The 27,011-nt window shown below is 39.2% G+C and overlaps 3 long non-coding RNA genes across 3 annotated transcripts in view; 2 read left to right on the top strand and 1 right to left on the bottom strand.

The window, feature by feature from the left end:
- The window catches only part of LOC121093540, a 33,988-nt gene that overhangs the window by 4,797 nt on the left and 2,180 nt on the right, over nucleotides 1-27,011 (bottom strand). The window contains exon 2 of the long non-coding RNA XR_005829605.1: nucleotides 2,495-3,013. This is a non-coding gene — a long non-coding RNA (uncharacterized LOC121093540). The remainder of the gene's footprint in view (nucleotides 1-2,494; nucleotides 3,014-27,011) is intronic.
- On the top strand, nucleotides 198-16,162 carry LOC121093541. The gene is made up of 3 exons (XR_005829606.1): nucleotides 198-871; nucleotides 9,385-9,473; nucleotides 12,912-16,162. It is a non-coding gene; the product is annotated as an uncharacterized LOC121093541 (long non-coding RNA).
- On the top strand, nucleotides 17,756-26,597 carry LOC121093542. Its single transcript, XR_005829607.1, has 6 exons — nucleotides 17,756-17,971; nucleotides 18,918-19,058; nucleotides 22,496-22,567; nucleotides 23,483-23,532; nucleotides 23,985-24,024; nucleotides 25,366-26,597. It is a non-coding gene; the product is annotated as an uncharacterized LOC121093542 (long non-coding RNA).

The raw sequence follows: 27,011 nt of genomic DNA, 5'->3' as shown, positions 1-27,011 counted from the left end.
TCTCTCCATTTACTTTATTTTTAATATATATATTTTTTTAAGTCTGAATGTTCTTTCCTTCACTTTTTTTCCTATTTTATTTCCTCCTGAGTGGGATTTGATCCCAGTAGAGCTGGGTTTCAAGCTGATCTTTTAGAAACAGGATTTGATTGGCTTAGGCATTAACTACAGTAAATAAATTCTCCTCTTTAATATTCCTAAATTTAAAGTGAAAACTCAATTTCACTTCAGGAGATGCTACTAACACCTCTGTAACTTCATTGTTTAATAAGAAAAAAAAACCAAAAAGACCTAGAAACTTGCTCTTTATTTGTACAGATCTAAAATCTATGGCAGTTTCATACTGTAAATCCTACATAATACTGCAATTTCACACTATAAATCTGTAAATCATAAATTAGAAATGTAGCCTGTAGCTATATGACTGTGTGCAGCGGTCACATTTTTCCAAGTTTTTCCTGCAATAATGTAAGTCTTCTTTTAGTCTCATCTGACTACAGATTGTGTTGGCGATGACTTGGTACAAGGCACTCTTCCTTCTGGTTTGAAACAACATGGTGCCACAGTCCTATGGACAAAAGCAGAGCTCAGAACAAGGGGGCTGTGCTAACAGAGGGTGTTTACAATGGTCTGTGGATGATGATAATGGCTTTATCCATGGTCCTTACTTCGTTACTTTATCTTTGCTTTTTACAGGACTTCCAGTTAACAGATTGCATATGCCATTCCACTGAAGTATGAACTGTTGGTCAAGTCAACAAAGTCTTGCAACCTCTATGCATGGCAGAGCATGATCTTGGATATCGTCAGCAAAGACTGTGAGCTCCTCCCAAAAGAGGCGCAATTTGTTTTCCAGGCATTAAAATGCAAGGTTGGTAGCAGAAAAGGGAAACTATGAAAAAGCACCGAGAATGCAGGTGCTTTGCAATAAAACCTGAGCAGACAGGATTTTATTTCATTCTGACTCTGATGACACTCTTCATTTAATCTGAGAGAACATACTTGGACACATCTTTTCAGTTCTATTACTAACTTTTAACTGCTTTTAATTAAGATTAGATTTGATCATCACTGGTGTAAATAAATCTTCAAGCTTGCTTTCCCGGTGAATACAGTGAAGATGCCAAAACTGCTATGGGTTAGAATTATTACTGGGGGAAGTTGTAACGATTAATGGTAATGGATTGGGACTAAGAGTAATTAAACAGTAAGGAATTTTCCTATTTCATTATGTTTGGATTTCATGAAATCACTAGGTGAAGTTAAGCTTGCTTTGAAATCAGCAGGAGGTTTGCTTTGGACTTTAATGGCAGTGGATTTCACCCATCCCATTCTACAGCTGTCAAAATCAAAAGGGAAAACAAAGAAAACAATCTTCTTGTTCTTTTTGATTACAGCTGTCCCTCAGAAGCTGCTGACTAGCATTCTGTTCCTGCATGTATCTCCTGGAAGGATGGTAGATGTAACTGCACATGCAGATGCATTGCAGGTTTGTGCATCAGTTTTTAGTGCTCTCTAGTGGTTTCATTTTCCTTTTCCTTGGGGTTCAACATACCATTTACTAGACAAGCATGGTCCTTATCTCCTTTTTGTGGAAGACATCATATATCTATTGTCCATGTAAGACTAACTGTAGCAAAATCCAGCATGTTCTCGAGACCATGTCCTGTATTTACAGTCTTTAAATGAGGTGACATGGATGTTTTTTGGATTTATTGTTGTGTTGTCAGTGGGTTAATTATCCCCTTCTCATTGTCCATGCTGCTGCAGCGATTTATTTTACACAGTTGGCGTCATTCTGCTTTTTTTACACAAAGCTTCTGAAGAAATCATGTTGCAGTATAAGCAGGGTTTCAGAAGCATATTTAATCCTTCTTTTTGCAGTAGTTTCATCTATCTTTTTATAATTCACGTCGTCAGTTTTGCAAGAGGTTAGCTGCTCTTCTAACAGAGTATTTTACTGCAGCATCTTGTCATCATGAGTCTTTGTGCTGTCAGATGCTAGTCTGCCTGTCCTGAAAGCTTCCCACCCTCTGAGATACTAGCTGTATGGTTTATGTCCCAGATATCTTTATGTTAACTCTAGCCTATGTATTGTTAAAGATCTGGACAGATGCTTGTCTGACATCTCTTGAGCCTGCAAGAAAAAAAATATGCTAAAGGGAAAAGTACTTCAGTGAGAATGAGTACGTGTTTCTTCTTAAATCAAAGTTTTAGTAATTTCTCATCGGCCGTCTCAGAACATGCAAAACATGTTTTTGCAGCAGGAGATCTCCCTAAGGAAGGCTTTCTCAATTCTTGCTCAGTGCTGGCTGTGCCTACTGTATGACACTGCCAAAATGTTTGATAGCAGATAGGACTTCATTTCAATGTTTTATTTTTTTTTGGCATAAAGTGTTCTTTAAGTGGTAACATCTATCTGTTCCAGGAAGCAGGTGTTTCCTCTGTCACTATCCATGAGGGGTAATAAAACAACAAGTGTACTCAGAATTACCTGGGATAGAAGCACCAGCTGATGTTAGGAGAGAGTTCCTATCAGGCTGTCAGGTGTAGGATGCACACCTGGTTGGCGGTGGTCTCACAGCTCCAGTCTCACAAGACTGAGCAGTCAGTCTCCTGAAATGAGGCAGGTATTACAGCACCTTCCAGTCTTTTTGGATCCTAGACTTCAGAGGTTAATTTCTGTCCCTCTAATTTCCTGGTGAGTGATGATGAACATGCAAACCTTACATTTGTCTCTTAGTCAAGAGATGCCCTCCCATATAAATACAGATATATTGGGAAATTTTGGTATATACTTAATATCAAACTAATTTTAACCTACTATGTTGTGGTTTTCTTTTTTTTAATTCGGCATGCCGCATCGTCTTACAAGTGCCAGGGCTGTTTCTTAAGCAAAGACTGAAAGGAATTTAATCTCATTTTAAGTTGCAGCTCTGTACAATTTAGAAGTCTGTAGCCATTCCTCATATTCTGGGGAGACCCCAGTGAGGGTTTCCATCAGTATTCCATCCTAAAATGAAAATGAAAATAATTCTGAGTTATGATTTTGGATACAGTTTATAGGATAATGTACGCATGTATACGTGTGTGTGTGTACCTGTATTTTATATATATAGGTATAAAATAGTGCTTGGTAGAATGGTCATCTTCTGTTTGCTTGGAAAGAATTTTTTTCCTCTTGCACAAAATCATTTTTCTTTGTATTGATCTTTTGGTTCTTGGCATTTTACTATCATAAATCTAAACAGGTATTCTTCCAAGGGCTTTTTTCTCTTACGCTCAACACATAGTGTCATGCAGGATTGGATCCCTTTTCCTCTTGATTTGTTCTACAGAACAATCCTAAACCACTGACTTTGTAAAACGGTGATCGATTCCAGAGGGACAGAGTGATGCTGCAAATACGGAATTACAACCTCACCCCTGGCTTAGGCACTAGAAGAAACGGGTTTCAGGGATCTACATGTTTTCATATGTGTACAAATATCTAATGTACAACAAAGAAAAAGCAAAGGAGAGGACTGTTCGTTTCTTTTTCCGTAAATGTACTCTTTTCTTTTTGAAGCTTGTTGCAATGAGAAGGCTCAACTTTAATTCTAGTGACCTGAAATACAGTTTCTAAAGAGTCTGAAAGGCATAAATCATCTCTGGCACACAGGTTGCCCGCAGGAGGTGAAACGAGTGTCAAACTGAGGTTCCTCTTTAAGAGTTAGGGAGATTATATGGTGCTGTAGAAGCCCACTGTGCAATTACTTCACTTTTGTAGCCACAGATTGCTACTGGAATGCTTCTGTCTGATAGCGTTTGATGAAGCATTTAACATTTTGAATCCCAGTGGACTAATTCAGTTCAGAATGAATCTTGAATATTTTAACTGGATGAAACGCGTCTGAGAATTGATTGTCTCAATGTGCCATGCTTTTTTACCTTAAGAATATCTCAGGCATTTTAAAAATATAGTATTGAAAATTCCATATGCTGCTAGTGATGCTACAGAAGATTTAAAAAAAAAAAAATAACAACTTTCCTTGGTGGCTTTGGCCATTCCTTTTTCATCATGAAGTATGTATTAGCTCTTTGAGGCAGCTGAGCAATCCCTTTGTCCTGGGCACTGAAAAGCATAAAATCACTGGCAATCACTTTGCCATTGTATTTGGAGATTAAAGGACAGGACCTAACAAGTGAGGCAGACCTTGAGTCAGAAGATGAGGTAGCATCAGGTAATGAAGCTAAACAGTATGTCTAGCACAGACTGGCTCTAAATGAATTTTTAGCCAGTCAGCCCTTTGCCAACCTGTTTGCCCAGGTAAGGTCTTGATTTATCTTTCAGGTAGTATTGGTTTTTATTTTTAAACTTTAATTGGGTTTTATATTCAATTTTCATTAAGAGTTGTGATAGTCTTGTACTCTTCCAGAAATGCATAAAGAGCACACTGTGTGTTAGAAAAATCCACCTGGACACCTGCTCCTGTGGTTGCTCTCCTTACTCCCATCCTGCCACCTGAATGGCCTGATCCTGGCAGCACATATTTTTATCAATTTATAAATTTTCTAATGTAAAAAGCAGTCTATAAGGGTTTATGTGACGGTCTTGAGATGACTCAACTATTGGCTCGCATCTCTGCAGCAGAAGGCTGTGGTTTCCATTGCCACCTCATGTACTAGGCTCATACTCAACGCTTGGCACTGCATTTCAGTGACAGAGGGTATTTCATTGTGGAAGATGTCATCATGAAGATGATATGATGAACTCGGCTCTATTGTTTCTCCATCTGGAAATCACACACACACACACACACACACACAGAGGAATGCTTCAGAAAGAGCAGGAGTTTAACTTAGGGCACTGCCAAACGTTCCTAGAATCATTGCCATGGCGATGTGCATGTGAGATGTTCAGTACATGACAACCGTGTTTCTGCCTGAAGAGTTTTTGCAGCATCACTGTCTACATCATTTTCATCAGTGTACTGCATCTGTTGTGCCATTTGTAAAATGCTCAGATTTCTATTACCAGAGCAGAAATTTGTCTTCTGTGCGAGTGACAGCGATTGTAACAAGTCAGCTGTGCTGCTGCCGCCTCTTCCTACCTCTGGAGAGGCATAGTCTTCCTCTTGCTGCAGCTGCGGGGTGAAAGGCAGTTGTAGAAGTTAGTGTGTGGCACCACTGGAGCATTTAAATCCATCTGCCAAGGGAAATGCTTTAGCTGATTGCATGTTTTTCAGTGATCTGGAGACAGAAATTCTTTAATTGTGGTGCATGATGGAGGCGGTCACAAGGGGCCAATACTGACAGTTTATAAATGTCTTTAGTTAAAGGAGCTTGATGTATCTAGGGAATATAGAAGGGGTTTGGTTCATTAGAATGGTCTGCTTTTAATCTGCACTTAAAAAAATCCCACTTTATTTTTCTGAAGTCTATACAGTGGGTGTCATCTGCATCTCTCCATGTAACTCCCCGTTACCCCAGCTTTTCCATATTTCTCTGTAGAGCTTTCTGCCCGTTTCCTTCCTTCCCGATTCAGAGGAAGAAAGAAAGAAATCTTTCAAGTCATTCTTCCCTGTTTGCTTCTTTTTCCTTTGTTTTGAGAAAATGTTTGACCCTACCTATGAAAACTGTGATAGCTGAGGACCAGACTTCAGCCTTGTGTTTTCATGTTCTTCGGCAAGGAACATGCTGATGAATCCACCAGATCTGGTCATAGCCCATTAATGAGCTCATTCTCACCCACTGAACTTTGACAGTAGCTTTCAGATAGGTTTGTGGTTAGGTATACACAAAGAAAAGGCTTCTGTTTGTTCTGTTCTCTTCAGGCTGGGCCGTTGATATTATAGCACACAATATTTAGTGCAGTAGATTTTCACGCATTGAGGTCAGAACTTGCTCCCCTTAATCCTGAAATTATAACATGATCATTCCAAGACAATCTTTGCCATCGCCTTTCTACCTATCTACTTTCTGATAGTCTAAATGGTACTAAGGCACCTTATTGCAAACGTTTGCCCTAAATGGCTGTTTGGTTGGGGTTTTTGAGTTTCCTTTAGAAGTCTGCTTAAGAACTATACTAAATCAAAGCTGTAATTATATGTGAAGTCTTGCACCAAGATGATGTGATTGGACAATATTCAAAGTGCAATTCGGATGCTCATAGTGTTAAGAAAAATGAAAATTAAAAAACCTCAAGCCACCAAAGCAACAAACTTTAATCCATAGTTTCTTTGTATTTTTAATTTATATCTAAGTGATAATAACGAACACTTGTCTGCGAATGTGCATAGGTTTTATGTGAACAGCACTAAAGCTTGCATAGATGAGTTCCTATAAATTAGTCTTTCTTGTAAGTTTTTAATACCTTTGCTTTCAGTGACTATGGAAATAACTACCAAACAACTGTTTTTCTGGTGGTATGACAGATTCTTCCATTTACACTTGGAAGTATATGGGCACGAACAGCTGAGAAAATACTAAGAGGAAAATGAAATGTCAGGAAGCTCTCAGGTTAGAACACTGGTTGTCATCTGGCATGAGGGGTAACTAGAGTTTAACCTAAAAGCGTTGTTTTCTGTTGTGTATCTCAGTGTATATTTTAAAAACACAGATATTTTGTTAGTGTTTTTTTCAGTTTCTGACTGTTCAGTGTTAGAGGGTCAGAATTATTACAGGTCACGTGGGTTATTACAGACAGCACAAATTATTAATAAATGGACAGTTAGTCTTATTCCAGTATTTTTAGCAATGTAAAGAATTAACTGGAATTTATGACCAATAATACTGGGACAAAATTGAGGTTAAATAGCTTAAAAAGCTTTGTAGTGTACACAACTCCACGTATGTCGGATGTTTATGATCCCGTTGGACTGAAGCATCGGCGAGTGCTGTCTTACCCTTCTCGCAGCTAGAGTTTTGCTGCTCCTGCAAGTCAAATACCATCATTGGTCCTGTTCCTGTTCTGAAACTTATGTTGGCATTACGTAATGAAAATAGTTTTGAGCAAAGGTGTCTGGCTACTGAATACTGTCATGGATTTATACCATAGCAAATGCAAATATTCTCAGCTAAGTATGACATACTTCTAGTATCTACTTATACAGAACCATAGAGGTTTAATGCTTCTCTGGGGACATATCTCAACCTGCAGCTGACCAGTGTGCCAAACTTCTTCAGTAACTCTCTAGGTTTGATTAAAACTTAATTAAAAATTATTTTCTTGATAAATCAGGTATTAGGCAAAGCTATGGTCAGTGGTGACACTTCATTTTACTACAAATATTCTGTGAATGCGTTGGCTAGGACTGTTGGGTGATGGACCCTTTGCATATTACAGTGAGTCATGCCAGCGACCAGGGCTAGGGGCAGCGTGCTGTGAAGTATGAGCCTTGCTGGTACCAGTGGAATACTTGCTTGCTTCTCCCTTCACCACAAATCTAATTTTAAAGAACAATTAAAAACACACTTTAAAGGTATATTATGATGACCTATTATCCATAGGCAGGGGATACCAGGATCATACCAAGGATACCATCATGTTCTAAAATGCCAGTATTCACAACCTGCTGATACTTTGGAGACCTGAACACTTCTCTGTCTCTGAGCTCAGAAATAATGCTTGATGGAAGTTTGTGGAAAATCAGTTCTGAAAAATATTGGCAAGTGAGAAAAAATAGGTTATTTAGCATCATGAAGAACATCATGCATCTTTATAGGTAGTATAATGTTCAAGTAAGATCATTTTTGTCCCCGCAGTTCTCATGACACAAAACACCATTGAAAATGCTAAATTACATTTGCCTTATAGTCCACAGAAATAAGAGAGATGGCATCTTCAAAAGGGTCTCGTGTGTGAGCAAAGTTGCATATAAAATAGGCTCCTGTTAGGGAATTTAAGTAGCTTTCTTCTTTGAGAAAAATATTGCAGTTAAATGTTCTGCCAAACTTTTAGTAGGTTAAACCACAAAGATCTCTACAGATATCTGGAAAGAAGCCACTTTGGAACATGATTTTTATCAACAGGGATTAGAAGGAATGATCAAAACAAATCTGAAGTTTTAATAAACAAACAAGTTTCCATCTTCGTTGCTTGTTACTGTTTCCCTCTTACGCTATGCAGGTATTGCCAGATTGCAGGTAGCAGATGGGATTCTTGTTCTTCATTAGACTTTAATATCACTTCATATATATTTAAAATTTATAACAGGCCTCATGAATTCAAATGAGATGTTACAGTCCACAGATAGAACTGCAATAACAGTTATACAGCTTTTAGAAAATAGCCAACCCCAGGTGTTGACTCATGAATATTTATACACATCAGTCATCATGGAAGCAAAATACAATTTGGACCTGATCCTATTCCCAGTAAAAGGGATTAAAACCACCCAGAAACAATCCTTTAAAAGACATCTGAGAAAAAAATAATAATTCTTCCCCATTCTCTTGTGTTTCCCCAAAGAAATGGAATGGGGGAGACGGATCAGAAAATTAAAACATGACATGGTATTGTTTATTTTTTAAAAATTATTGAAAGGCTACATATTTTTCCTAAATTTGGAATATATTCTTATCTTAAGACATGTAAACAAACTCTTTTTTACACACAATTTTTTGAAATTGTGTCACAATGTTAGAACGTAAGCAAATATTCTTTGCATGCTAAATTTCAATAATTAAAGTAAATTTTATGATGCCCGTGGAAGTAAAAGCATGCATAATTTTTTGTTAAGTCAGTAAAGATTTTGTTTTATAACGCTGGAATACAGCCAAATTTATTTTTCTCAATTAAAAAAGCACTCACTCAAACCTGAAAATTTTCTATTCCAAAATAGGTTTTTTGGAATGTTCTAGGGGGAGAAAAAACAAAAAAAACCCCAAAAAAGGTCTGTAACTAAACAAGATAAAACTAAATACCTGGTTAAAACAGGAGCTTTGGGCCAGATTCTGACTTTATTTGCACCCTGATAGCTACTGGGATATTTCCTTAAAGTAAGATTGTTGGAGGTCTGCCTGGTGACATTGAGGTCGGTATCATGCAGGCAGATGTCTGACGGAGCAGAGGTGAGCTGCAGGGATTTTTAACCATTGGGAAAGCCGGGCAGTTCAACGGATCAGGAAAACAGGATCAAAACCGGACTTTACTTTGAGCTTACATTTTCACTCTTTTCTCATTTCTACTCATTCCTCATGTCTGCTTTTCCTCCTGAAACCAAAACTCCTTGAACCAAGGAGACAGTAAAAGGTGTAGGAGAAAATGCTTGTGGCAACAAAAAGGCATGCAGCTACCTGAAAATAAATGAGGTACCTTTTCTATCCATTTAGAATGTAAATAAAAGCTTGTGAAACGCAATTTCTTAGAAAGACCCAAATCTGTTCTTTTTTTTTTTCTAGTGACTGTGGATGATGATGGAAGTCGTGCAGAACTGGTGACTGTGTTCTATGCCTTTTCCCAGCAGCCCATAATTTTCCTGTGTTGGCAGGTAGGATATTAAAGTATTAAAGCACTAATGATCAGCTCAGTCTGGTAAGTCTTCTCTATCTTCAGAGTTAAAGAACTGTACTGAGTTACAGAAGACAGTGATACAAGTGCAGTAGCCAGCAAAATTAGAAAAAAGTCACTTCTCATCTGTTTATTTCAATATGACAGTTCTCTGGGAATGGAGGAGAAAAGGTTGATTTCATGAGGTGATATCGCTGCTACTTAGAGGACCAGAACTATGCACTAAGAACTTGGTAGGTGTTCAGTTGTCTTTCAATTTTCTAACATCTGCCAGCTTCCAAAGCTAACTACAGTTTCAGGAGCGATGTTACCTGAGTAAAACTTACAAATGTAAGAATTTTTTTTGAAAATATGGTGAAAATGATACTTCAGTTCACTGTGACTTATCTTGAGGCCATATTATAGAAGAGTTTTTTAGTAGCCATTATATATTTGTGACAAAGACTTTGAATCCCAGAAGATTTACAGAAACCACATATGGATGTTATTTCATTATTCTTCCATTTAAAACATTTCACACTTATTTAGGTAACAGAAACAGTATCTGATTTTGGTGTTTAAATTTTAAGTGGGGTATAGTCAGCGTAATAATACTTTGATGGAAAAAGAATTAACTTGGGAACTATTTTTAATGTGCAGTCAAGCCAAGAAATAATTGTTAAAGTTCTGCTTTAAAGGACATACAGGAGGACATATATGAAAACTCTTTCCTATGCACGATCAGAGAAGAACACTAAGTAGACTGCCCACGGGGCTATCATATAGGCAATCCTGCATTTTCTCTCATTTATTCTTGTTAAATGTGTTTTCAATAAAATATGAAGTTCTCCTTGAAGAGCACAGCGCTACATGTGCACAGGGCGATGTGCAGGTGACACATGACATTGTCATTACTTTTTTCAGTACGAGTGTGTAAGGAAGGGCAACCAGTTTGTATCACGTGGTCTCAAGACTGGTAATCAGGTACAGGCAAGTTGGGATCAATTCCATATCTAAGAAGGGATTCGCATCAGCAGGAGTAAGTGGCGTAGAGGAGTTAGATGGCTGTTTGCAACCTGAGATGACGACAGAGCTTCAGCTGTGTTTGGATATCAAGGTAAAAGCAAGTGGTGCAGGCACCACGGGGTGTCTTTGTATCACCAGGGAATGTGGTTTGTATTTGCTTACTAACTGTAACTGCTAACACAAGTCTGCAATATCTAGAGAAACAGCTTAGTGCATATTAATTTATTGGAATTGCACAAAACAAAGCAGCAAGTACAGTTTCCCATGGACTCAAACAATTAAGGCAAATTAAAATAGGTTAAAACATCTATCTGTACTTATGCAGAAAAGGGATTAGGACTTAGATGTAACAGCATAACCTTGTTCAGCTGTGTGTGAGGCAAAATTTGGAGCTCTGTGCTGCATGATGATTAGAATTCATACAGAAATATTGCTTAGAGAGGAAAGACAGAATCACAGCATCACAGGATGGTTTATATTGGAAAGGGCCTTGAAGATCACATAGTTCCAACATTTTAATTTATGTCTTCTAACTAATTATAAAGAAATGCGACATGCAGGCAGCATAACAGAAGAAAAGGATACAAGTCCTCCGAAGCTATAGCAGTTATTTTGTTACCATAAGGAACACCATCTTTAGTTTTACAGTTTCATGGCTCTGCATTGCTAGGGTTGATAATTTCCAGTACACCAGAGCAATAGGTTTGTGTGGAACTTCATGAAATCTGGGTCTTCATCAGAAATGGGGTAACTGAATGTGTGCCATGTTCAGATTAGCAATTCAGGTGAACGGCAGTCCTCCAGAGAGACCATAATGTTCCCTGCGAAAATATAATTGAAACGTACCAGCAGTACATTTCATCCAAACAGCAATGCTGGAGATTGATGTGCTCTCTAGCCACAGAGCAGAGATACACTAGTGAAGACAAGCTTTGCCCTGTTCCCAGCAATGTGCTTTAATTCTGATGCATAAGGGCCACAGGTGGATCTGGAATAAATGTTTTGCAGCAGCAGAACTGTGTTTGAGGGACCATCGGTGTAGGCAGGACAGCAGTGTGGGTGTTTCATGGCTTTCGTCTGTATTGGTGGGGCTGGAAAGCGCTGCATGATTTGGAGCTGAGAAATAAAAGTATTGGCAGGCTGGGGGAGGAATCCTATTTCCTTCTGACTCCATTACTGAACCTGGCAGCATCTCAGATGCCAGCAGGGATGATATTCTATATAATGTGGCTAAACCATCCATCACAGGGAAGCAGATTCCCCATCGGCAATAAAGCCTTTGTCGAACCAGTTGCTACTGGCCTAGACTGGTGGGAAGCGCTGGCTTCTCCCTCTGCTCACAGCACAGCCAGCTAGCTTTCCCAGGCTGGGGTTAAACAGCATCGCTGCCCGGCAAAGCATTCGCCTGGATATAGCAACATCCTCTTCAGCCTGCCTTCCCCTCTTCGTTATATATCCTGCAAAACCGTATAGGGTGGCTGTTTTCTGCCCCAAGAAATGACTGCTTTGTGCCGGGGTGGGCGCAGGCGATGGTGAAGCCGAGGGAGCGCGGTGGGAGCTGCCGCCCTGCCTGGCTGCCCAGCACGCACAGCCTGCTCGGAGTCTGCTCCCAGACAGCCGCAAACTGCAGTCGCTTTCCCCCTGTTCCAAATGTACCAGAAACTTCGGAACATTTGGTTTCGGTACAGCTTATTCTCCCTTCACGACTGGCACAGTTATTTTCATCTGCTCTCCCAGCCGGTTTTCCCCTGGTCCTGCCTGATAGCAGCAGTGGGAAGTAGGAAGAAATCAAAACAGCGTTTTGCAAGGCTTAAATGCAGTAATCCAGCCTCCTCTTACGTGCTGAATAAATGCCGAAGAGCTTAGTAACTGCTCGGTCACGTTCAGTGGGGTGCTTCGGCTGCAGCCCAGCAGATAGGCAGCGCTCTCCTTATACTCGTCTTCTGCCACTGAAGACCCCGACTTTAGGAGTGGATCTCTGTGGAGTACTTCGATGGCGTTGATCTGGTTAGATCACACCTATGTCAATCTGTTCTGTCAGCACCTGAGCAGGCGTACAGCCTTTACAATTGGTTTCAAACCCTTACCATGATGCATTGTAGAAGCATATAAAAAGTGCAGCAGGTCCGAGAGCGCTGCGATGTGTGGGAGGCAAGTTTGTGGTTAAAACTTCCTTCTGAAAAAGTAGTTGTTACTTTGCACGTTGTTTAAAAGTATATTTAAATTCAAAGGGCAATTAGATGATTTGGAAGGGAAAAAACCACCCCATGTCATAAAGTAGTATATCAGAAACTCGTATTACTGTAGTATACATTCATGTCTGTACTTCTGCTCCTCAGTGGGAAACTGTGAGATAAATTGATTTAAAGGGGGGAAAGTAACAGATATATAATTCTTGTGTTTAATTTTACAGGCCAGACTGAAGAAGAGCGCATAAAAGGCATACCAGGAGAGCTTGGCAGCCTGCACAAACCTATGGGAAGGTAGAGGGCGGAAAATGACGCAAAAACATGGACAATACTTCAAGAGAGTATATTTGAAGAAACTGCAGAAAATAAAGGCAAGTCAAAGAAAAAACACATACACACTCAGAAGTTTGTTTTAACTTTACTGTCAGCAGCTGGTGTTTAAGTTACTCAATATGTAGAAATCATACATTTTCCTGATTTATTTGACCATTTATCCAGTTTATACCCCAGCATGTTTTGATATGAACTTTAGAGTACTACTGGTAAACAAAAGAAGAGGATCAATATAATAACTTACATTCGCTTTATGGATTTAATTTTCTCCTCCTCTTTTCACAGTGACCTGGAGCTAGTACTTTAAATATCCTTGGCTCCAAAATACAAGACAATTCATATTTATGTCAAATAGTGAGGGGTTTAGATAGTAGGTAATACATTCATGTGCTTTGCAGTTAATACCTGTTTCCTGCTTTTTCTTGATATCTTGATACCTCTCCTTCCTGCAATCACCTGTGTGTGCCATTTAGAAAATACAGAAGCACCATAAAGACAAGTTTTAAAAGAACAATAGTGTTTTAGCTAAAGGAAGCCACAAAACCACTGCTGGGCTCTGATTAAACTGGGCTCTATGGCTCTGATTAAACTGATGGAGCTGATTCTAGGTCAGCAGATGAGACATGCCTTCTCAGTGATATCAGACCCTCTGTCATTTTTGCAGCCACTCTGTTTTTCTACCCACATCACACAAATTTATGTCTGTACACACCATTATTACACTGAACACAAATGAACGGAGAAAGAGTTTCCATAGAATGTTAGTTAACTGTCCATAGGAGCAAGAAAATGAAGTGGGTTTGCATGAATTCTGTACTGTACTGTCGTCCCGTTTTTGTTATCAGAATATTTGTATTCCTTAGTTGTCTTTTGAAACTATACAGTGTGTTCTTGGTGAAAAACCAAAGATGATTAAGAGAACAGATCAGAGCAAGTATATTTTCCCAGAATAGTTATCCACAGTCCTTTGACAGGGTTTGTTAGTATACGTGTGTAGGTAATTTTGGATGCAAAGGCATACAGATATACTTTCCTTTGGTTCTATGAGTACATCAGTTTTCAAGTTTAAATTATTGCTTTTAGTAAATAAGATGCACTTAGTAGATGATGTCTTTGTTATCTAATTGGCTAGAATAATGACTACAATTTGGCAGCAGTACCATTTCTTTCCCTATCTATCCCAAATTCAATTAAAAAAAATCTATTTTTGTGATACAAGTGACAATCTATGATAATTGCATTATAACAATTTAAACTACAACCTCTTTAATCTCATGTAATTTAGATGCATCTAAGGAAGAGTGTTTGAGGTACAAATTTTGTTTTCTAATATTGGAAGTAACGTATGTAAATGGAAAGTGAATTATAAAAGTTTGTTTCAAATTACTTTTATGGCTGTGTAATGCTCTCTGTTAGATTGGTAGTACTTGAACTGTGCTCAGAATTTACAAAATTGTCCGTTAGTATATGATTAGCACTGTTATTTGTTTGAGTCCTTGTAATCTTAGAAGCCTGTGTTTAGGGATTTATTTTATCTGACGATAAAATGAGAAAACAGATATTAGGGAAAAGACTGCATTTGCGATGAGAGCTAGCTAATAGTTTTATCAGTCTTATTTTCTGCTCCAACATTTTGGCTAGAAGACAGGTCTAGAGACTTGGGTTAACCTCACAACTTTATAGCTTTTAAAATGCTTCAGGAACCAGGAAGAACGATATGCTTTCACTTTGGAAACTATAGTTTCTGAACCGCTGTCTCATTCCAAACCAAGGCTAGGAGGAGAATGTCCAAAACAAAGAATCAGCTGAAAACTGAACAAGCTATTTTTGTGTTTAAGCAAACACAGAATATTAGGAAATGGTTAAGTGAATTACGACAAGAAGGGTGGGTAATTTGACCTTTTTGGCTTCTGCTAGATTGCATGCCCTCGGGTAGGATTTGACACAGGACACCAAAAGTACGCAAGAGGTCTCCAAGGAGAGTTCAAGGTCCAACATGTTCCTCAGTGCAGACACTGGCTGCCTTTTAATGGACATATTTTGCCAGCCAGGAAATTCTGCACAACAACAATGTCGTAGCAGAGTAGGTCTGTTGGATTTGGGTTTCAAGGAATGGATAAAAGTAATTATTTTCCTTAATTAGTTTCTCTACCCAGTGGGGTCGGTTGGTTTCTCAGTTTTTAACAAATGACACTCTGATTCATTTGTGTCTCCTTACGTTTGAGCAACTGGAACACGGACACGGGGATACAGCGAGCACGTTTTGGTTTATCTCAGTAGCACAAAGCAGCTCTTGCGGTAGTTGCTGCTGGGTGGTTACTGGTCTTCCTCAGGGCATTGCGTGTCTGCAGCAGAGCTGTGGGGAGAGTTGAAGCTCGAGCCAGCAGCCTTCTGCTGTGCTCAGGGAGGACTGGCGATGTTTCTGCTGCGTATTTCATTAGCATTAAGATGAAGCAAGCAGGCAGCATTGCTTTAAATACAAAGTCATCTCTCCTGCCTACTCTGGCTGCCTCTCTGAATTTTTCCTGATGCTTGACCCACTTATTTGGAACTATTCACCCTCCTACACGGATTTTTTTTTTTTTTCCCCAAAAATTTCTGCAGAGTTGTTGTGCATGTAACTATGAAAATTGGACTTTAGAACACTGTGGAGGTTTACAAAAAATGAACCAAAGAGGTTGTGTTTTTTGTTTGTTTGTTTTAGAAAGTTGTTTTTATTTTTAAACTAATACCATGAGCTTCTGAGCATAAGACATCATCTTTTAAGGCCTAAAGGGAAACTAATGAACTGATTTGTGTAGGTAAAGGAAATATTTCTGTTTAGGAGTATATCGTGCATGAGATACTTAGCTAGACATATGGCCAATGAGCCTTTTATTTCAAGTAAGTATTGCATATATTTTATGCTAATTATCTTAACAGACATTAATTCCATCAGAGACAAATTAACCGATATCCCCAAATAACTTATGCTCAGTGTTCCTCACGTTGTTAGCTTAGATTTCATGTCAAAAGATTGATTGTTCTGCTTTTTCATGAAGAAAAATAACATAAAACCAGTCCTACATAATGTCATCACAGGTGCTTCAGTCAAAATACCTCTGTGCAGTATGACAGTCACAGGGCGAGCCTTGCTGATAAAGAGATAACAGTCTGCTTTCCTTTAGAGGCAGATCATTCATATCACGACACGAAACGCAAAATGGCAACAGATATTGTGACAAATATTCCAGCATCTCACATTTTGGTACCAAAGCCCAAACCACTTTGATCTGATTTTGAGATTACATAGTAATATGACCTTTCTTCTACTGGAGGAGGCAGGGGGTTCCACTTGCCCTGCCTTCTGCTCCGTCAACCGTATCTCAGGAAACATGGGGAGCAAAGTTATTGCGTTGCCCTCTATGCAAGCCCAGAAATGTGGAAAATGTTCCCCCTAACTCTCCCCACTTAATCCTACTTCATTTGGTGAATGCAATGAGTCAGCTTGTATCAATATGGGATCATCTAATTGCTTATTGAAAAGAACAAGCTTGAAATAGCTTTGGCTATTTAAATACTTGGCTTTTTTGAGGATAAAGTGCTGCGGTGATGGCGTGAGCCTCAGCCTGGGCTGCATGTGTCTTCCTAGCATTGACACTGGATGGGTATACCTAGTTCATCTCTTAAAGCTTCCCTGCTCTTTGTCCCAGACTAACCAGGTTAAAATGAGGTTAAGTTTGTCTGCACCATGGTTGTAGCATGCATTGCCTAAGGTCAGAGTAGTCCCCGTCTGATCTGCTCTAACTCCTCGCAGGTGGTGCAACATACTGCTCTCTCCTTGGGTTTTTAGAGACAGCTGTGTTTCTTGCATTGCTCTTAATTATACTGGAAAAGTAGATGCAAGTCAAATCATTTCTTTCTCATTTCCCTTTCAGATGTAAATGAAATGGTTAAAGTATAAGTAACGTGATAAAGTCATCGGGTTCCACAGTAAATTTTCTTTACATAATTCAGTGAGAGACTGTTGCTTTTAAGAGATCTAATTCAATAGGTTTCATCAATAACTTCTAAACAGAAATAGGATCACATAGTCTCGACTACAAAAATATCTGACTAATCTTTGTGTGTTGTGTTTTGGTTGGTTGTTTTTTTAACCTAAACCAAAACATAGCTTTAAATCGCAAGGATTGTGGATTTATATGCTTTTCATCATAGTTTCTCAGAGGTCAAAATAACATGCAGACACTATGCAGCTGAGATGGCGTCTTTATCTTAAACATTTTGGGAACAAAATACTTGGTAAGGGTGGTTAGTATAAAGAGTGGAAAATTAGGGAAGAAATTGAAGTTGAGACAGTCCAGTCTGGTGTACCTCTTTCATTTGCCAGTAAAAATGTTTTTTTTTAATACTTTCACAACATTAATATCTCCTCATGTGAAGTTAATTTAAATAGATGATTCTTGAGTGTATCTGGCAATTTCCAAAGGCTAAGATGAGCATGGGTGAGACGTGATCCTTAATTGCATGGAACTCCTTTAAGCCTATACAAAGCTGAAGCAGGGACACACCTCCATAGTGGTCATCTGGGAGAGCTCTTTAAAAGAGTGATTGGAAAGGAAGATATCCTAACTTAATAGTCTAATAACGTTATGGGGGTCATTACAGTAAATCAGAAGTTGCCACCTTCTGATTCCATAAAATAAATAACTGTAAGTGAGAAGGCTCATAATATATTGAAGCTCCCCTACTGAAGATGACCACAACTGACACATAACATGCAGTTTTACAAAAGGGTTGATTACAAAATATTAGAATAGCCCAGTATAAACAGCTGCCACAATATGTTTTGCAGGTGTAAAGGGACAGAAGAATCATGGTCCCTTCACTCATATGCTGTGTAATCTTGATGTATAAATGTAGCCTTAGCATATGTGCATCTTTTCCTTATCACCACTCGCTTATACCATTGGTACGTATTATGCTCTGTGTGCTTTTTATCCTTTATAATCCTTTTATTCTCTCTGTGACTTTGCAAATGTACTCCATAATGCTTTGAAGATTAATCCTATAATTAAAGGACAGATAAATAATGAAATTTTGGGTTGCTCACACTGAAGCAGCATGTACAATCTTAAACCATTAAAATGCCTCTAAAACTGTATTACACTTGAAGTAACAAAAGTACCAGCTAATGTTTTCAAAAGCAGGACTTACAGCTGCTGATCCATGACATACCAGCTAAGCATAAATATCATATCGTATATTATGCTTTGGCTGGAATATACGTCACTTAAGGTGTAACATCCCTACTATTGTCATGTGACTGTAGAAACACCTTTCCTGTTTACTAAACAGAAAAGGCTTAATTTTACCAGTACACCAGCACAAGAACCCACAACTGATTGAAGAGGCTGTGATGTGTGCTGAATCAAAATCTAAATATCCTACAGCACAAATGACTCCAGCTCCTATTTGATGCCTTGTCTGCCTATGGATAAGCTCATTCAAGTGGAGTCCTGTTTCTTCAGTTACCAATTTGATCTGATAGCTGCCTTCATTTTGGAAAGCTGTCCCGTAACTCCTGCCGTAACTAAGCCATCCTGCTGGCTGAACAATAATAGACTAAGCAGTCCTGCCTGCCGCCGGGATTCAGCGAGGCACAGATGGAACTTAGTCATCAGATGTTTGAGCAACAGAATACCCTGCTTCTAGTCATTTGTACTGAAGTGTTTCACCTGGGGGATTACTTTATCCACTTGATCTCTTCAGTTTTGGCTTGAAATGGAACCCTGGTGGTGACCTTTTGTAGTTAATGGTCCATCAGATATCACTAGGACTTCCCTTAACTTGCAGCCGGGTAGGGGGGGCGGAAATGACGTGTTAAGATAAAAATATGATTTTTGTCCTTTTTTTAGATAAAAAGCTGCATCTGTCATAGAAGTACTGAGCAAAATAGCGTCTGTCCTGTGAGTCAAACCCTGAGGCCAGAACTGACTGAATCGCAACAGATGTTTCACTAACTGCCAGCGTACCTGTAGGAAGTCTGACCTTGCTGGGTAACTAAGCACATGCAGTTTTGGATAAAACCAGAAATACCACTTGCATTGCTTGAAAAAGGTTGAACAAAATATTATAATGTACCAACCCTGTGCAAGTTATGTAGCGTAAGGGGGAATTTCAGGCAAACATGAGGGGGGAAAAGAAACAATGGAGAAGGTTCAATGGAAAAGGGTTTTATTGAATCTGAGGCCTTGACTGGAGAGGAGGAGGGGATCAAGAGAGGGTTGATAGGCTGTGGGAGGTAGAGCTGATTGAGTAACCCAAGCAGCATAGGCCATGCCCAAAAGTTCTTGGCCTCGATACATCTTAGCGAGCCAACATCCGTGAGCTATTTCAGTAGGATGACCTGTCATCCATAGATAGCTCTCCTTTTTTTCCTCTCATTCTCTGCCTGCAAGAAAGAACGCTCACACAGTTGCCCTACGTGATTTTTTTGCTTTTGGCAATCTCTGCTGTAAGGGAAAATAAAGAATCGAAAAGCAGTGCCCTCCCCATGGAACAGGTAGCAACAATCCTGTAATCACTATTAGAAATCTATCGGTAACTGGAAGTAGGAATGTGATGGTCTTTCTCTTAGAATTTAAGAAAAGGTGCTGGACTGCCAAGATTAACTCTTGATGCTAGTGTTGGTCCTCCTGTGTTCCTTCTGAAATGTAATTTCTAAAAGAATTCCTTTTGCCGCAAACTTCAACTTTCTCACTTCCTGATTACTACTCTTAGCAAGGTCAGGTTGTAGGTTGATTTGTTATTTGGAAAGGTATAGAATTAAGATTTCTTAAAGGCTACCAACGGCTGAAAATTATAGAAACAGTTCCAGCAGGAGGGATGCAGTTGACCAGAACAGTGTTAAAGTCTGTTCTTAAGGGTCAGCTCTTGTGATATCCCAGAGTGATGAAATTCTCACAAAGCATAAGCCTTCTAGCAACTTAGTTTAATGTCTATATACTTGTATATATATTAATATATGTATGTGTACGTGCATCATTTTTGTCTTTTCTTAATCTTTTTGCATCTGTAGAATGAGGTATGAGGGGAAAGGGGGACAGGTGGGGGGGACACCCTGTTCAATCCAATGTTTTACACAGAAAGAGGGTAGCAACAAAAGAACTGGTTTAAATGGAGAGTAGCAAAGCCACATCTGTTGAAGCACATTGTACTGAGGACAATTTTTAGAAGATTCTGTGACCTTTGCAAGTAATGGGTCTTTGTGGCTGAAAAGCCAGGTGTGGATACAGGCAACGCAGAGCGAATCACCAGCACAACCTGCAGCAGGTGAAGCGGCAGTTCGGTGTGCTTTTTCCTTCTTTATTGTTTCAACACTAAACTTTCTCTTGCTTGTGCTGACTCATGCTGTCATAGCTTCAAGTATGGTAGGTGCCATTCCTGCTTACTGTAAACTGGCACAGCTTGAGAAACCAGAGATCCTGGCACTTCATATAATATACACGCATACATGTGTATGTATAAAGTTCCAGATTCTAAGCGAATGGTTTGTTATGGATTTTCTAAAACACAATGTCAAAATGACTTGTGTCTTTCATGTCTCTCAGTTATGTTCCTAAAAGGTGAAGCAGTATATAACTTGCCAAAATTGCTTTTCTTTAAAGTATTTGCATTGTAGATATTAAACATAGAGCTCTTTTTATGCAGCTGTTGCAGTGTGTGCTGATATCTTATTTGGGACACTAACACTGGATTTTAATTCTTCTCCTTTCCTGACAGCAGTCCAGAGCACAGCCCTGAATTTATGTTGTTAATCCAGAAAACTTGGGACTGTTAGTACTGGCACAAAACTGTCAGTGTGACAAGCATGCAGTTAGGACTGCAGAGTGTAAATATTGCAAAAATAATTTTAAAGCACGTGCATGAGGCTGCAAATGCAGCAATTCATTTTCTTAAAAATATCTGCCTACCTAAAGGTTGTGGTTACACAACTAGCTCTGTAGCACAGGAATGATTGTTAATGATAAATAGGATTGTTCAAATGTTAGAGACGTGCAGGCATTTTACTACAAGTTATAAATGCCTTAGGGGGCAAGTTCAACAAAGTGACTGTACAGATGTGAAGTAAGGAATGCTCAAACATGAGGAAGTGTTCAAACATTTATGATTTAACAGCACCTGCCTGAAAGACCACAGAATAAAAACATCTGTACGAGTTCCAAAACATTTGTTTGTACGTATGTATGCAAATAATTCCTGTTGTAGACGTTTAGCATGCCTTTAGCATTTTTGTAGTACTGAAACACATGTACGTTACTTTGCATGAAGATACCCTGATTGTAAGTAAACAGTTGAATGGTGCTGCTGCCACCAGTTCCCCAGCCTCCTGTCCTGGTGCAATCCCAAAATGTTAATAGCCAGCTTTAATCCAACTCAGACTTTCCCAAAGTAGGAACCAAATGTTTGTGTACTAATTAAAAATGGAAGAAATGGGATATAGGGCCTTAAAAGAGGAAAGATAGGTTGGGTTTTGCTATTATTTATTTTGAAGTTTATTCATGGCTCTACCTTCTTTTTAAGTTGATCCAAGGGATTACAATTTGATATCATGTAGTGCTATAAACCAAAAAATTCTTGCTTAACTATGTGGATATCCTTAATCTGTGATACATGTTAAACTCGGAACAAAAAGCAAAAGCAACGTTCAAAATCCAGATCAAAACGAGGTACATCGTGGGCCAGGATACTTGCGGTGTAGCACTGGGGGTGGCTCAGGGGAACGAGGACTCCCGGGGTGGGACTCCAGCAGAGCCCTGCTCAGCCCGGGGAGCCTGGTGGGGACCTGGGCTCACCCAAGGGGCTGTGGCTGAAGATAGGCTTGGAGAGGGTCAGGGCAGGCATTGGGCTAGAGGTAATATCCCCAAGCATGTGATGCATGCATGGGAAAGGGGCCTGAAGCTGACCTTTGTGCCAGACCGGAGCGGAGAGTGCACAAAGTGTTCCTGGTCCTGCTAGTTGGGTGGCACCCTCAAGTGAAGAGGTGGGTGCTACTGCAGCAGGATTTGGGGAAGCAATGCTTCAGAAGCATCTCAGTGCCAGCATTTAGGCAGGAAAGGCAGTGACAGCTGGAAAGAAATGTTGCTAAGCAAATTATAAAAGCAAAAAAAGTTGCTGCTCTTTCTTTGGAGTATTTGGTTGAAGTCAACAGCAGCGCTCCTTTTTCTGCTTGCTTTCTTTTGATAGGCAAAAAAGGAAGAACCTGGGAGATTCTGCATTGGCAAAATCAGATCAGTTAATTGCACCGTTAGCTCGTGGAATGCCAGTGAAAAGAAGACAGTTTTGAATAGGGCCATGAGAAGGGTTAGAAGGGCCACATCAGTGTAGCTCTAGCAGGCGTGATATGTACAAATTAAAATACATAGCTGGCATGTTTACTTTCTTATCACCATAAACATTCTTTTTTGCATCTGGAATTTTTTTTTTTTTTCAGGCTTTTGAGAAGCATTTCTGACTAATGTAAAACTGGCTGCCAGAGTGCCTGCCAGCCTGCTACAGAACTAAGGTAAGTGCCAGACTCTGACCTTGTCATTGCAGTGGGGTTGTCGCTGCTTAGACGCCAAAGTATGTTTCTTTAGACTAGAACCTCCTCAGTGTTTCTTTAATGTCAGTGAAATCACAAGTGGTATAACCTAGGTGATAAATTCAGAGCATACTCCATTTTTATTTGGACATTAGCCTACGTTTACAAAGTGTCAACATTTTAGAGCAGGATTAGAAACTCCAGGTTTCATTGAAAATACTGTCTCCGAAAAGAAAATAATTTTAAACCTAAATCAGATATGAGAGTAATATGAAGAAGGAATAGAAGTTTAGGATCTGATTCACACCTAAATCTAACAAATGTGCTAAAATAAATTCAAGCTTGTCATTTAAGCCGGAGTTTAGAAGGTAGAAAATATTGTATTTAGACTCTCCATAACCAGGCACATGGGGACAACCTTTAAAGCACTAGCTGCCCCAAGGTCACAGGGACCTGCGTTGGAATAAATCATTACCAAGTAGATGTGGAAATACTCTGCTAGAAGACACTGCAGAAAGCCCTATAATGACTATCTGTGGTAGGCAGCTTTATGTAGTTCTAATAACATTTTGATTATTCAGCTCTGATAGTTTTTAAGCATCGGCCTATAAATTAGTGAAATCGTAAAAACGGACATTTTGATTACAGGGGTAAAATCACTGGTGAAACTGAAAAGAAGCATCATCATTTCTTTCACTTCTCTGCTGTAGATACGGGCATCGCTGTGGAACGTCTTCCACAGCAGCCCATAATTAGATACCCATTTTATATAATAGATGATAAAATGACAGCTGGGAGTGGGGAAAACACCCTGGGAATTCCAGATGTGATCTGAAGAATATGTACTGAGGTGAATATATTAGAAGAGAATTTATTTTTTTTATGTTCGTATTTCAGATTTTGGATTTACTGCTAAGTTCAGCATCATGCAAATTGGCTCAGAGAAGGTATGACTCAGAGTTGTTACAGTCCACAGAAATATTTTCCTTGCCTTTATTAGACTTTTGATCAGTCCTAACTGTAGAATTTGGATGGCCTTAAGCAGTAGCTTGCAGTAATTTACACAGACATTGCTTCTGGTATTACCAAATACTCTGGAAGCCTGATTAGGATATATATTTGGCCTCTATTATGCCTTGAAGTAGGAGCATCAGTTAATTAGCTATCAGCTGCAATTTCTTTGTTTCTACAATGGAATAGCTTACCATAAAAAAATATTTTTAGATTATTTGTTTAGATTAATTGTTTAAATATACCTGAAATAAAGTGGCTTAGGGAAGAAATTCAAGATCCTTTTCCTAATTGCTTAGCAGGCTAATGGAAGGCTGAATTGTGAAATTACTTGTGCAAAGAAACAAAGATTACAGAGTAAATAACCGAATATTCTCTCTGCCTCTAGGTTTTTCTGTGTTTTTTCAATGAAGCTCCATTTAGAAAAGGTGAAATTTATTTATTTTTTTTATCCAGAGTATGTCTTTATGTGGATAACATTCTGATGACTTATCTAGTGTAATAATGCTGAATTTAACATAACATGTCACACCCATTAAATGTGTCTAAGGTAATTAATATTTCTGGCCTCCTGTTTAACAGAAGATATGTAGATTGCATCATCGTCTTACTATTGAGAGTTTATAATTCTGGATTTGATTTACATTGGTGTCATTCGCACAAAGCAGCTTATCTGTGCATATCTACCTCTTTTCATGGTTGGGAAGATAAATGTATATTTGATAGATCCAGTCTGTATGGTTTTTGGCTGCTGACTGTGAAACCTTAAGCTTAGTAAATTGGATTTTAGTGCAGTTCTGTTTCAGCAAACTCAGTGAATCCCAAGCAACTGTGAGCTCAGATGCAATTAGGCATTAGATATAGCTAATGAGTAAGACAGCAAAAAAGGATATCAAGAGGCGGGATTATAAGGGCTGAAGTTTGCTTTCAAGGAGGAACTTTATTGGCTTAGCAGAAATACCCCCACAATTAAAGCCCTTGCCAAGCTCGTCACCTTACACTCAAAGGATAAAGACTTCCAAGCATCCTGGATACCTGCTCCATCTCTGAAGTCCTCTCATTTTCAGGGGACATCACAGACCTTTAACTTTGAGCATGGGGAAATGCATCTGGGAGTACCTACATGCCAAGGCTATGGCAGTGTAATGTGATGAAACTGTGGCTTACCACTTTGGGTTTCCAAATTTTAGATTATTTTTATTATTAACTTGTTTTTTGGTTTGTTTGTTTGTTTGTGTTTGGGTTTTTTTTTTAAGAGATACTTTCTTAAAGGAGTTGTGTAGGAGCTGTCCAGGAGCGCTCATGCTATGTATTGAAAAGCAGCAAATCAGAATGAGAAGTGGTAATCAACTCATCTTGATTTAATACAGTTACTTTATAGAGCATGAGCAGCTAAAAAGAGTCAACAGCTCTGGCAGTAACTCTGTCATTAAGTCTTCCAGACCAGACTGAGCAATGCTGCTGCACCCAGCGCTGAGCACATCGGTCCTAGGCAGGAGCGCTCCTGGTGACAGCTCCATCGCTGGAAACCCACGCCAGGCGGTGGCCCTGCTCACAAAGAAAAGCCAGGCAAAGAAATCAGAAATAGGGAGGAAACAGGAGTAGAAAGGGATCCAGGCACAGAAAAATGTCTTTCTCCAATTTGTCTCACTAGCAACTGCATTCAACTATCTTTCATTAAATGTACAGTCTTCCTCACTGTGCCGAGTATGGACAGCAGGTTTGTGAGCTTAGCTGATCTGAAGGTTTGTGGAATCTTCCAATTCCAGGTGATTCTGTGGTGAAAGGCTAGAGGAACGCAAGAGCACCGTGCAAAGTGTGAGTGGAATATTCCATGAGTATGTCTTGCTCTGTGGATCTTTCATTCTAGATTCACTGTATTGAAATTTGCTCTGGTCTGGTAGTGAATTAAATCTGTTCCTGGTGGAGTTGCATCAGAAAGTCTTTGAAGAATTCTTCATGCCTTTTTTTAAGGAAAATATGATGCTGACTACTATATATCCCAGTTCAATATTTCACACTAAAGCTGGAAACATCTATAAACATGTCAGAGTTGTTTGGGTTTTTTTTTTTTTCCATAATATCAATAAGTGGGAAATGAAAGGCCAAAATAAGAGTAGTTCTGTTGACTTAAGAACACTTTTCTATATAAGTTGTTGCTAATAATGAGGAATTTGTTGGCTACCTGGGAATGCTCATTCAACACCCTTACCAGGCATGCTCAAAATGACCTAAAGTTGAAGAACTTGTATTCATTATTAAAGCAATTAAAAATGCTTATGTTAAAACTTCAAGGAAGGGCTGAAGATTTCCCACTAGGAAGGTAAGAAGAAAAAAACCCCAAAAACTCAAATTCATGTGTCATTAGAGATTGATTTCTCATAAAACGAAGCTGCTTGCAAGAAAACAATATTAAGATGTAAACCAATTAAAAAAACAGTGAAGAAGAGAGGGCTGCTGGAGGTTGTGACAGGTCATGTAAGCCATCTCTGTGCCTGAAGGAAGAATAGAATAGTGCTTTTAGAGCAAACCTGAAGGCTCTGTGCTTTTACATCATCACTGAAGCTAGTTAGGCAGGAAAATGTAAACATCTCTGATTCAAGCAAGCAAGGCTTTTCACCACTTCCTCAGCCTTTTCACAGTGATGGTGGCTTATTTTCGCTCATCCGTGCCAGCAGGCAGCTGAAGAGGACAGCATGGAAGATAAGAGACCACAACATCTGGTCACGGACAGGCAGCCTCATGCATCACTGTTGTAGCTTCAGTGGCCGAGGAGGAGGCAGGTTTGCCCTTTCTGCCCAGCAAATCCATCACTGCATTAGTTCTCCCCAAAAGTGTCTTCCGTAACTATATACCCTACCTCAGTTCTTGCAAAACTTATTATTGTCTCCAAATATTGTCAGGGTCTTCTCCAGTTATTTTCAAATTTACTTTGTTACCAGACATCTGGAGTTTCTCTGTGGCTTTGCATTGGTGCTTCTTGTTGTTACCCTGTAAGCAGCCTGGAAAGAATGGCAGAAACGTCTCTCAAATATGCCATACTTGCAGACAATTCTCACCTTGCCATTGTCCTCCCAGGGCAAGTATTTGGGTAATACATTTTTCTCTTGCTTTCCATATTTTCCTCTTTAGAAACGTCATTGACAAGAGCTACTAATGTCATTCTATGCAAATATAAGGAGAAAGGAAATAATTTTTTGCACATTTGTTCCTTGCAGAATTCCTGAGAGCAGCAGAGATGGTGAGGAGGGTAGTAAGAAAGACAGGTAGGCCAAGGTAAAACAGCAGCCGTTTTCCAGCCAGAGCAGCTTTCCAGCTTAGCTAGTAATATTGACTAAAGTCAAGACACGCTTCTAAAGAGGCCATTTCTACTCACCATAATTACTTCACCTTACAGTAATGCTAATTCATTGTC

The sequence above is a fragment of the Falco naumanni genome, chromosome 9 (genome assembly GCF_017639655.2).
Source record: "Falco naumanni isolate bFalNau1 chromosome 9, bFalNau1.pat, whole genome shotgun sequence".
Lineage (NCBI taxonomy): Eukaryota > Metazoa > Chordata > Aves > Falconiformes > Falconidae > Falco > Falco naumanni.
The sequence above is the reverse complement of the archived record's forward strand: the minus strand, read 5'-3'. Positions and strand labels throughout refer to the sequence as shown.